The following is a 12,941-nucleotide window of genomic DNA, read 5'->3' as shown; positions in this document are numbered from 1 at the left end:
GCACACACGACGACCGCTTTTGGAAAGCGTGTGTTCACCTTCTGCACCATCCGCTGCTCAGGGAGCTTCTCTGAGCTCAGTGGTCCCCACGCCGGGAGGGGACGGGGCTGGAAAGTCAGTGAAAGGGGCATCTGCTCCCGCCCGGCCTGAGCCCCCGAGAAAACAGCGCGGATTCGTCGTTCATTTCCCCGCAGCGACTGTGCGGAGACCCACCAGATATGCTGCGCCAGGCTAACCTAGGAAGGAGCTCTCTGCTGCCCTGGTAGGTGAAGGCTCAGAGAAGTGAAGGCAGTGGCCACAGTCGAACCAGCATCTACTGACTCTGGATCCCCTGCCCCTGACACCATACGTGTTTCTTTTCTCCCGCAAAAGATCGCTGATCTAGCCAAGAGAGACAGACGACCGACGCACTCAAAGGAAACCAATCAGAAATTGCCAAGCCGCCGCAACACAGCTTTGCTTACCAAGGGAATTCCGAGGAAAGCACAGGTTTGACCTCGAAAAACACCAGGTTCACGTCCCAGGTTTGCCACGAACCAGCCGTGTGACGGTGCGGGTGACAGGGCCTCTTTCAGCGCCCAGGTCCCCTTCTATAAAAATGCCGCGTGGACCCTTTTGTCCTCGTGGTTGTGACATTGTGGATTCTGCAGCACTGGATCGGAAACTTGGAACAAGACCGGAAAACAGGTAGCTTTGCCCAAAGAAAATGCTCTTCTACAAATGGAGAGGATGGATTTTTCCCTGGAAGTGGTGAAGAGTGAAAACACCTGATTACCCTGGAGAACAAGAACCATCACAGAACCTCCCTTCTTGGGAGCCACACCTGAGCCTTTTAAAGGCGTCCGGCTAGCATGGTGGGCAGAGCGCTATCGAAACTGGCAATCACCCTAGTTTTGTCTGCTGGTGGTTTAGTCACTAAGTCGTGTCTGACTCTTGCAACTCCATGGACTATGGCGTGCCAGCCTCCTCTGTCCTGTGTCCATGAGATTTCCCCAGGGAAGAATACTGGAGTGGATTGCCATTCCCTTCTCCAGGGGATCTTCCCAATCCAGGGATCTAACCTGGGTCTCCTACATTGCAGGCAGATTCTTTACCGACTAATCCACCAGGGAAGCCTAGTTTTGTCTAGGGCCCCCCCTTTCCTCTCTGCTTTCTGCAAACCCACTGCACTAAGCTTTTAAATTGTTTTTAAATATTTGATTAATGAATGAGTATTCTTTCCTTGCAGTCATCAAGAGGCCAGAGTTGGTTGAAGTTGACTTGTTACCATTAATAAATTTGTGAAATTTCAGTCATGCAAGGGTTTTCTTTCATGGTCTGGAGCCCCAAATGTATCTTTCAGGTTCCAAACAGAGGCCCCCTGAGAAACTGGCAGGCCATCCTGGACCTGTAGGGTGTCTTGGTGGGATGGCCTGGCCCTCTCTGGCTCCCTGGGGGAGAGGGAGATGGCTGTTGCCACAGGCAAGGCAGGGAGGAAGACTAGGGGCTGGGTGAGTCCAGTGTTGTGGGGTTTATGTTCCCACCATGGATGTACCCTGACGTCGCCATTGATTTTATAATGATGTCTCAGCTTTGACCCCAAAACCAATTTGCAGGTATTTGTCTACACATTTAAGACGTCTCTCGCTTTTATGTTCTATGTTTTCAATATATAGCTTACCAAATTTTGTATTGAGGTGGTACTTAGCACTTTAAGAAATTTCTAGGAATTTAGAAAGGGGGGTGCGGAATGTATGGGTCAAAGTGTCGTGTGATTTAAAGCTTACCAGTGCTTTGATTGATGTAGTGATTGCTCTGTGCCAGGCACCACTGAAGCGTTTTATGGATGTTAATACATAAATCCTCACAAAATCTCTGTGCACTAGGCTTTATGAGCCTTATTCTACAGAAAATAAACTAAAACACAAAGGTACTAGGTGACGTGCGTGTCATCACACAGCCAGTAGGGGGCAGGGTTGAGTCTGAAATCCAGGGGTTCCACCCCTTCCTGGTACAGGCTTTTAGGTGAAGGCGACATCCCATCACTTTGTAGATACTTTTGTTGTGCAGGAAGCACGCTGAATTATTATTTTAACTCACAGTCTAGCGTACCATGCCCCCTGTGCTCCAACACTGCAGGCCACATCAGTCTTGTTTGCCGTTTATTTCTCGGAGCCTGGACACAGCCCAGCACGGAGCACATCTCCCATGAGATTTGCCGGGTCCAGTTCAATGTAGCCAGAGCACAGTTCCCCCCAACCCCATCCAAGCTCAAGATACAGACATAAGAAATTTCTCAAAAATTCTCAGACCATATTTTCTAAATCAGTTTTGCAAAGTTAAGCAGTTGAACAGAATGTGAATTAAATCCATGTTTTCTCTGTATGTCCAGGAAAGTTTTCTAGAGTTTCTGTGTAGGTTAGTATTCAGGAGTCACACTGGATGAAATCAGATCCAGGGGATTCCAAAAAGTCCATTTTCTTTCTTTAAAGAACAGCTGACACGTGTTTTGGCCTCCAAATGCTTACATTTCTGGTGATAAAACAGAGAGAGAAAAAATGTATGGTTGGTTGGCAAGAGGTAAAGAGCACCCCCTTCCCTCACAAAAAAGGTAGAAACAGGATTTAGCCAAGGAACACATCTTACAATGAGGCCACCCGGCCAGTTGCCAAATGAACACCACAGGCAGTAAGTACTACAGGAATCAAGAGGAAAAATAAATTCTGACTTATTCGTGAGCAGATGGATCTTTCTACGTGAAGCTTTAAAAGACGCTTACTCCTTGGAAGAAAAGTTATGACCCACCTAGATAGCATATTTAAAAGCAGAGACATTACTTTGCCAACAACGGTCCATCTAGTCAAGGCTATGGTTTTTCCAGTGGTCATGTGTGGATGAGAGAGTTGGACTATGAAGAAAGCTGAGCACCGAAGAATTGATGCTTTTGAACTGTGGTGTTGGAGAAGACTCTTGAGAGTCCCTTGGACTGCAAGGAGATCCAACCAGTCCATTCTGAAGGAGATCAGCCCTGGGATTTCTTTGGAAGGAATGATGCTGAAGCTGAAACTCCAGTACTTTGGCCACCCCATGCGAAGAGTTGACTCATTGGAAAAGACGCTGATGCTGGGAGGGATTGGGGGCAGGAGGAGAAGGGGACGACAGAGGATGAGATGGCTGGATGGCATCACTGACTCGATGGACGTGAGTCTGAGTGAACTCCGGGAGTTGGTGATGGACAGGGAGACCTGGCGTGCTGCGATTCATGGGGTCGCAAAGAGTCGGACACGACTGAGCAACTGATCTGATCTGATCTGATGTGAAGCTTTAGCATTTTAAGTCAGGAGGGATCTCAGCACCCAGCTACCTTACAAACTGTGACATCACACAGACAAGGTCTAAATGACTAAAGAGATACAGACCTAGCCAGTCTTGGTACCCAACACAGGATGCTCTGACTGAAAGTTAGGGTGCTCCTCCTAGTGACATCCCCTCCAGACTGTCAGGGTGACCTGTCCAATAAATGTTCCAAGCTTTCCGGAATTTTCCTTAGCACCATTCAGGAGAAAGGCGGAGCAAGAGTTTCCTCCCCAGACTCTGCTCTAGAGGTCCCTGGAGAAAGAATTTATGAGCTGCAGTGTCTCCAGTCCCTCCCTCGACATTTATTGGCATCTTGATGAATGTCAGAGTGATTTTTCTGTCAACAGCTTCTCATTAGGGGCCTGGTGATGTTCTTTGTGACCACGATTTTACTCGGAGACTCGCCTGATCACTGTGAGGAGAAGAGGTTCCACTTAGAAAACATCCATCCCTGCAGCAGCAAGGAGCTCAGATAATCCCACTTAAACACTCCTCTAGGCTGACAGCCACCCTGGGCTCTGGCACTGACTCCAGACAACCAGCCAGCTTCCAGCGTGGCACTCCCAATCCCTTAAAGACATATTTCAGGTCCGATTCTCTGTTTCTTTTTAAAATGAACTATAGAGAACTTGCTGGTGAAATGATCACTAGGATTCACTTCTCAGAGATGACAAGATCTCACCATGTGTGACAAGTCCTGCCTTGGAAAAGTCTGGAACCAGCAGGTATTGGTGCAAGGCGTTTCCTTAACGGACTGTTTATCCTGCCCCTGACATGCACTGTCTGCACACAGCAATGCTTCAGGAAAGCAACTGGGGCTCTTGTCATTCATCAGTATTGGTGTCAGCCTTCATACACCCTCCTCCATCTTCCCTACCACCAGATACATAAACCTAGCCTGGATGACTATTTTTACCCCCAAAAGGATTTTTTAAGTTATTATGAACAATTTCAAACATAGGGGAAAATCAAGAGGATGAGTAATAAACTACCCTGGTACTCATGGCCCAGCTTTCATAGCCATTATGGCCAATCTTGTGCTGCCCGCCCTATCCCTGCTCCTCCCAGCCAACCCCTGACTATGCTGAAGTGGATCCCAGAGTCCCCTCCTCAGAACAGAAAATGCTGCTGTCACCCAAGATATTCCAACAGTCTCAGAAGCCCTGCACCAGGACCAGGGCGGGCAATGACAAGCAAGCACCTGTTCTCTCATCTCACAACAACCCCCTTGGATGTCTTTCCCTCAGGTTCCAAAGGATCACTTTCCAAAATAACTACCTCCATTGCAGACCTGGGCTCAGGCTCTGCTTTCTGAGAAAACCCAGGCTGAGATGCCAGCCCAAGGGAGGGGCGAAGAGAGTTCCAAGAATCCAGTAAAGGGAGGGAGTCCTGGTGTGATCACCTGGCACAAGACCACTGTTGAATTACTCTCTCAGTCTCAGCACTCCCACTCCAGTACTCTTGCCTGGGGACTCCCATGGAAGGAGGAATCTGGTAGTCGCGAAGAGTCGGAAGACCACGAAGACCATGGGGTCGCGAAGAGTCGGACACGACTGAGCAGCTTCACTTTCACTTTTCACTTTCGTGCATTGGAGAAGGAAATGGCAACCCACTCCAGTGTTCCTGCCTGGAGAATCCCAGGGACGAGGGAGCCTGGTGGGCTGCCGTCTATGGGGTCGCCCAGAGTCTGACACGACTGAAGCGACTTAGCAGCAGCAGCAGCAGCAGTCTCAGCACTTAAAGAGGCAGTTCCAAATGTCTCCAGCAGAGGGCAGTGGTGGCTTAGCTCTAGATAGAAATCTCAGTGGCCTAAATGCAGCCATGAAATTCTATTGAGACCTACAAGACCTTCTAGAACTAACACAAAAAAAAAGATGTTGGTTTTTTTTCATGATAGGGGACTGGAATGCAAAAGCAGGAAGTCAAGAGATACCTGGAGTAACAGACAAGTTTGGCCTTGGAGTACAAAATGAAGGCCAAAGGCTAACAGAGTTTTGCCAAGAGAATGCACTGGTCATAGCAAACACCCTCTTCCAACAACACGAGATGACTCTACACATGGACATCACCAGGTGGTCAATACCAAAATAAGATTGATTATATTCTTCGCAGCCAAAGATGAAGAAGCTCTATACAGTTAGCAAAAACAAGACCGGGAGTGGACAGTAGCTCAGATTATGAACTCCTTATTGCAAAATTCAGACTTAAATTGAAGAAAGTAGGGTAAACCACTAGACCATTCAGGTATGACCTAAATCAATCCCTTACAATTATACAGTGGTCGTGACAAATAGATTCAAAGGATTAGATCTATCTGATAGACAGTGCCTGAAGAACTACGGACGGAGGTTCCTAACATTGTACAGGAGGCAGTGCTCAAGACCATCCCCAAGAAAAAGAAATGCAAAAAGACAAAATGGTTGTCTGAGGAAGTCTTACAAATAGCTGAGAAAAGAAGAAAAACGAAAGACAAAGGAGAAAAGGAAAGATATACCCATCTGAATGCAGAGTTCCAAAGAATAGCAATGAGAAATAAGAAAGCCTTCCTAAGTAATCAATACAAAGAAATAGATGTAAAAAATAGAACAGGAAAGACTAGAGATCTCAAGAAAATTAGAGATACCAAGGGGAAATTTCATGCAAAGATGGGCACAATAAAGGACAGAAATGGTATGGACCTAACAGAAGCAGAAGATATTAAGAAGAGGTGGCAAGAATATACAGAATAACTATACAAAAAAGAACTTAATGACCCAGATGACCACAATGGGTGATCACTCACCTAGAGCCAGGCCTAGAGCCTTACCTGCCTCCTGAGAAATCTGTATGCAGGTCAAGAAACAACAGTTAGAACCAGACATGGAACAATGGACAGGTTCCAAATTGGGAAAGGAGTTTGTCAAGGCTGTATATTGTCACCCTGCTTATTTAACTTATATGCAGAGTACATCATGCAAGATGCCAGGCTGGATGACTCACAAGCTAGAATCAAGATTGCCGGGAGAAATATCAATAACCTCAAATATGCAGATGACACCACCCTTATGGCAGAAAGCAAAGAAGAACTAAAGAGACTCCTGATGAAAGTGAAAGAGGACAGTGAAACAGCTGGCTTAAAACTCAACATTCAAAAAACGAAGATCATGGCATCTGGTCCCATCACTTCATGGCAAATAGATGGGAAAACAGTGGAAACAGTGACAGACTTTATTTTGGTGGGCTCCAAAATTACTGCAGATGGTGACTGCAGCCATGAAATTAAAAGACTCTTGCTCCTTGGAAGAAAAGCTATAACAAGCCTAGACAACATATTAAAAAGCAGTGATATTACTTTGTCAACAAAGGTCTGTCTAGTCTAAGCTATGGTTTTGCCAGTAGTCATGTGTGGATGTGAGAGTTGGACCATAAAGAAGGCTGAGCACCAAAGAATTGATGCTTTTGAACTGTGGTGTTGGAGAAGGCTCTAGAGAGTCCCTTGGGCTGCAGGGAGATCAAACCAGTTAATCCTAAAGGAATCAGTTCTAAATATTCATTGGAAGGACTGATGCTGAAACTGAAGCTCCAATGCTTTGGCCACCTGATATGAAGAGCAGACTCATTGGAAAAGACCCTGATGCTGGGAAATATTGAAGGCAGGAGGAGAAGGGGATGACAGAGGATGATATGGCTGGATGGCATCACGGACTTGACGGACATGGGTTTGAGCAACCTCCAGGAACTGGTGATGGACAGCACACCTTCTGGCGTGCTGCAGTCCATGGGGTTGCAAAGTCAGGCAGGACTGAGCTACCGAACTGAACTGAACTGAACTGAATTGAAATGCAGCTAGGTTTGTTGTTTAGTTGCTAAATTGTGTCTGACTCTTTCAACCCCATAGACTATAGCTTGCCAGGCTCCTCTGTTTATGGGATTTCCCAGACAAGAATACTGGAGTAGGTTGCCCCTTCCTTCTCCAGGGTCAGGTTACCTGGACTGAAAAATCATATATGTTTTCAAATCCCGAGACTATAAAGCATGTTTAGCAGGTTCAATACTAGTAAGTTTGTCGGATGTTATGAGGCAGTGGATAGGAAAAAGCTCATAAATATAAATAAAAAATAATATAGCTGACCTCATCAGTTCAGTTCAATTGCTCAGTCGTGTCCAACTCTTTGCGACCCCATGAACTGCAGCACACCAGGCCTACCTGTCCATCACCAACTCCCAGAGTTTACCCAAACTCATGTCCATTGAGTCGGTGATGCCATCCAACTATCTCATCCTCTGTCATCCCCTTCTCCTCCTGCCCTCAATCTTTCCTAGCATCAGGGTCTTTTCAAATGAGTCAGCTCTTCGCATCAGGTGGCCAAAGTATTGGAGTTTTCAGCTTCAACATCAGTCCTTCCAATGAACACCCAGGACTGATCTCCTTTAGGATGAACTGGTTGGATCTCCTTGCAGTCCAAGGGACTCTCAAGAGTCTTCTCCAACACTACAGTTTAAAAGCATCAATTCTTTGGCGCTCAGCCTTCTTTATAGTCCAACTCTCACATCCATACATGACTACTGGAAAAACCATAGCCTTGACTAGACGGACCTTTCTTGACTAGACGGACCTTTGTTGACAAAGTAATGTCTCTGCTTTTTACTATGCTGTCTAGGTTGCTCATAACTTTCCTTCCAAGGAGTAAGCATCTTTTAATTTCATGGCTGCAGTCACCATCTGCAGTGATTTTGGAGCCCCCCAAAATAAAGTCAGCCACTGGTTCCACTGTTTTCCCATCTATTTGCCATGAAGTGACAGGACCAGATGCCAAGATCTTAGTTTTCTGAATGTTGAGCTTTAAGCCAACTTTTTCACTCTCCTCTTTCACTTTCATCAGAGGCTCTTTAGTTCTTCTTTGCTTTCTGCCACAAGGGTGGTGTCATCTGCATATCTGAGGTTACTGATATTTCTCCCAGCAATCTTGATTCCAGCTTGTGGTTCTTCCAGCCCAGCGTTTCTCATGATGTACTCTGCATAGAAGTTAAATAAGCAGGGTGACAATATACAGCCTTGACGTACTCCTTTTCCTATTTGGAACCAGTCTATTGTTCCATGTCCAGTTCTAAGTGTTGCTTCCTGACCTGCATATAGGTTTCTCAAGAGGCAAGTCAGGTGGTCTGGTATTCCATCTCTTTAAAGAATTTTCCACAGTTTATTGTGATCCACACAGTCAAAGGCTTTGACATAGTCAATAAAGCAGAAATAGATGTTTTTCTGGAACTCTCTTGCTTTTTCCATGATCCAGTGGATGTTAGCAATTTGATCTCTGGTTCCTCTGCCTTTTCTAAAACTAGCTTGAACATCTGGAAGTTCACGGTTCATGTATTGCTGAAGCCTGGCTTGGAGAATTTTGAGCATTACTTTACTAGCATGTGAGATGAGTGCAATTGTGCGATAGTTTGAGCATTCTTTGGCATTGCCTTTTTTGGGGATGGAATGAAAACTGACCTTTTCCAGTCCTTTGGCCACTGCTGAGATGGACCACAACCTTATCTAACTCAATGAAACTAAGCCATGCTGTGTGGGGCTACGCAAGACAGCCGGGTCGTAGTGGAGAGGTCTGACAGAATGTGGTCCACTGGAGAAGGGAATGGCAAACCACTTCAGTATTCTTGCCTTGAGAACCCCATGAACAGTATGAAAAAGCTGACCTCAGGGTATGCTATAAGACTGCTCCCTGATTTTTCATTCTGGGTGGCCATCAGAGGAAAGGCCCCATATCAGGGTTCTCACGCTCGGCACTGTGGACATTCAGGGCCAGGTGAGGCTTTGTCATGGAGCTGTCCGTGTGATGCAGCTTCTGTCGGCTCGATGCCCATAGCACCCTCCCCGGCCAGCTGTGACAACCAAAATTGTCTCCAGACTTTGCCAAATGTCTTCTGGGGAGAAGGGAGAGACAAGATCACCGCCAGTTGAATTGAGAAGCTCTGCTCTGGACAATCATCTGGCCAGTTAGTTTATTAGCTAAACATAGCACAGATGCTGCGAATGAGGCCAGAACCGTGTTTTCACGCCTGCCTTGGGCTGCTCACATCAGAAGGCAGTGTGTGCTGAGAGCTCTCAGGCACTGGGCCAAGAGCTTCCCACAAAACTCGAGGCAGGGGAAGGGGGAAGCTGCTTCTGTGCTAGACCCAGGCCCTTGGAGCAGAGCTCAGCACCCTTCTCTCCCCCAACATAGATTCAGCGCTCAGAAAGCGTTAAAGGGAAATGGGAATATTGCTGAGGATGACCTGAGCAGAAGAAGATAAGCCTCTTCCAAAGACTCTGGCTTTGACGTTTCTGTCCTTGAGCCCAAAGTTCCTTGGCCAGGCCTGGTGGAGGAGGGGCAGATTCTTCTGTCTTTGGCTCCAGCTCACTCCGCACTCCTCACAAGGCAGTGTGACCCCTCTAGGATACCCCATTCTGAGACCCTTATCCAAGAACCCCTCCATCAAATAAGTTTCCTGCTAACAAAGAAGATTTTTCTCCATATTGTTACACCTTCCTTCTTCTCATTTTTATAGATAAGGATGTCAAGGGCTTGTTCCCAAATCTCACAGCTAAGAAGTGACGAAAACAGGACTCAGACTCCAGATGCAGAGAGGGAACCTCTGTCAGGGCGCACGATGCTTTAACCAGCTCACAAAAAATGTTTTCATGTTCATTTCTTCTAAAATCAGAAGAATGTCATCATAAAATATAATTTTAAATTTTTTCATGGAGGAAGGAGCCCATCAAGTCAAAGGTGTTTGGGGTCCCCTAAAGTCATCCTGCACCCCAACATTGGGCTCTGCTCTTGGTACACATTTGCTTAATACAGGTCCAGTCTTGGTCGAACATAAAGCTGACCTTAATACTGGCAGAAAAACATAAATGTACAGGTCTTATCTATTGTGGGGTCATATTATGGTATCATTTTCATAGATTCATTTATTCATTCAACAAACATTTCAAATAGCTTGCTTTAAATGAAAAAAAAAATTTAATCATTAAACTTTCGCTTTAAATACTACATTAGTTACAAGTTATGAAAATGAGATTTTTTTTTTTTAATTTGAGGCACTGTGATCTCATTAGATACTTTTCCAGTCCTGGACCAGGGGTGGGGGATTCGTGTTCCTCCACTCCTTTTACTGCACCATCTCTGTAGCAGTGGGAGAAGAGTGATATCTTAGTCTGCTCAGGCAGCATAACAAACTATTTCCATAACGGAAAAACCTGAACAAACTTTTTTGCCAACCCAATACCATGGACTAGGATGCTTAAACAATAGAAATAAATTTTCTTAGAGTTCTAGAGGCTGGAAATCCAAGGTCAAGGAGCAAGCACGGTCCGGTCCTGGCGAGTGCTTTTCTTCTTGACTTACAGACGGCTTCCTTCTCCTTGAGTCCTCACGTGGCAGAGAGAGATCTCTGGTGTTTCTTCCTCTGCTTATAAGGGCACCTGGGCCCATGGAATCAGGGCTCCACTCTTATAACCCCCTTTAACCTCAGTCACCACCTTGAAGGCCCCCATCTCTGATTCAGTCACATGAGGGGTTTGGGACTTCACATGAATTTGGGAGTGACCAGTCCACAGCTGGTGTATTGGTTAAACAATTTATAACGTACATCTTTAGTATTTTATTGCAAGTTTGCTCTAAACAACAAAGGAGGAAGGCTGTAGTTCCTGGAGCATTCTTGCCAAGAACTTCACCTCTTCTCTGTTCCTTTGCTCCAATCACTACAGAATTTAATGACCTCGTACCCTGATGGAATTCTCTTCTTTCACGGCTGGAGCTGGTGAGTAATAGTGATTATTTCTGTTTGGGGTGAGATGGGATGTTTTGGGTTGGGCTTGGGTTTGTTCTTCTCTTCTACTCTGAGAATAAGAACAGGCAGGATTCCCACCTAGGAAGGGTGGCAAATTAATTACTGTGGAAAGAAAATCTATCAGAACTGATTATTCTGTTCAGTGGCTAACATTTCTTAGTAGGCTCTCTTACTTGCTAAGCTCCATTTCTCTACAGTTGGCTATGATTCTGAATAGTCCATTTTAATGGAAATATGAAAAAGAGAAATAAGATTTTTTGAAAATGTACTTAATGGGGGCACAAAGTTATACCCTTAATTGTATTTCATTTGGTCTCATCTTAAACTCCCTGAGCACATAGTCCCTGTTGGCTGAATGCACATCTTTCTGATATTAGCATAATGATTGCTTGACATTGAGATGCTTCTCAGATGTTTAATCTGAGATGACTCTTCCCTAACCACCCAGTTTGGAGTCCTCCGGTCACACCATCCACCATCTCACTTTAATTCTCAGCAGTTACAACTCGGCTTTTCTTTCTTCGCTCTGCTCTTACTCCCTCTCGTCTCTTTTCTTGCGCTACAGTTATCAGTTTCATGAGAGCAGACACCTTGCCTGTTTTCGTCATCTCTGTACCCCTCATTTTAAGGACATGTTTGGCATAAAGTAGGCACTCAACCAGTATTTGTGGAATTAACAAATGAATGAGTGAATGAAAGAGTGAGCTCTTGGCAAGGAGGAGAAGGCTTCTTATCTTGGTTCAGCAGTTTCTGGCTTTGCTTAGAGAGCTCTTTACAATTAGTGAAAGGATTACAAAAGGAAGAAAGGTCAAGGAGAAAGAATTCTTAACAGAGAAAGAGAGAGAATGAAGAGGTGGAGAAGCAAGAATGAAGCATGGGAACTTGAGAATTCCCCTTGATGGTGAAAGACCTGTACCCCAAACACTAGAAGATACTGATGAAAGAAACTAAAGATGCTATAAATAAATGGAAGGATATTCCATGCTCACGGATTATAAAAACTAGTATTGTTAACATGCCCATATTAACTAATATTGTTAATACTACCCAAAGCCACCTTGAGCTTTAATACAATCCCTATCAAAATTCCAATGGCATTATTCACAGAAATAGAACAAATAATCCTAACATTTGTATAGAACCAAGAAAGATTCCAAATAGCCAAAGCAAGCTTGACAAAGAACAACAAAGCTGGAGGCATCATGCTTCTTGATTTCAAACTATACTACAAGCAACAGCCATCAAAACAGGATAATATTGAAATGCTGCTGCTGCTAAGTTGCTTCAGTTGTGTCTGATTTATTGCAACTCTAAAGACTGTAGCCCATCAGGCTCCTCTGTTCATAGAATTCTTCAGGCAAGAATACTGGAGCTGGTTGCCATTCCCTTCTCCATGGGATCTTCTCAACCCAGAGACTGAAATCAGGTCTCCTGCATTGCAGGCAGATTCTTTACCATTTGAGCCATCAGGGAAGCCTAATTGGGAAAACTAGATTGCTACATGCAAAGGCATTGGATTCAACATGTTTAGAGTCAGCATTATATAACATGATATATATATCAGCTATATATACATATATAACTGTATATATAGCTGATACATAGCTGTATAACAAAAATAATTATTTTTTTATTAGAGAACTACTATGCACCTAATAAAATTTTGTAGAGAGAGGCACTGCAGGAAATCAAAAGAAGTATGAGAGCCCTACTTGTTAGAGTGTCCAAGAGTGGATTAAAGCTGTCTTCACTTTGGTAGCTCAGAAACAATCATCAATGATTGTCAGAAT

The sequence above is a fragment of the Bubalus bubalis genome, chromosome 14 (genome assembly GCF_019923935.1).
Source record: "Bubalus bubalis isolate 160015118507 breed Murrah chromosome 14, NDDB_SH_1, whole genome shotgun sequence".
Lineage (NCBI taxonomy): Eukaryota > Metazoa > Chordata > Mammalia > Artiodactyla > Bovidae > Bubalus > Bubalus bubalis.
Note: the sequence above shows the minus strand (reverse complement) of the source record.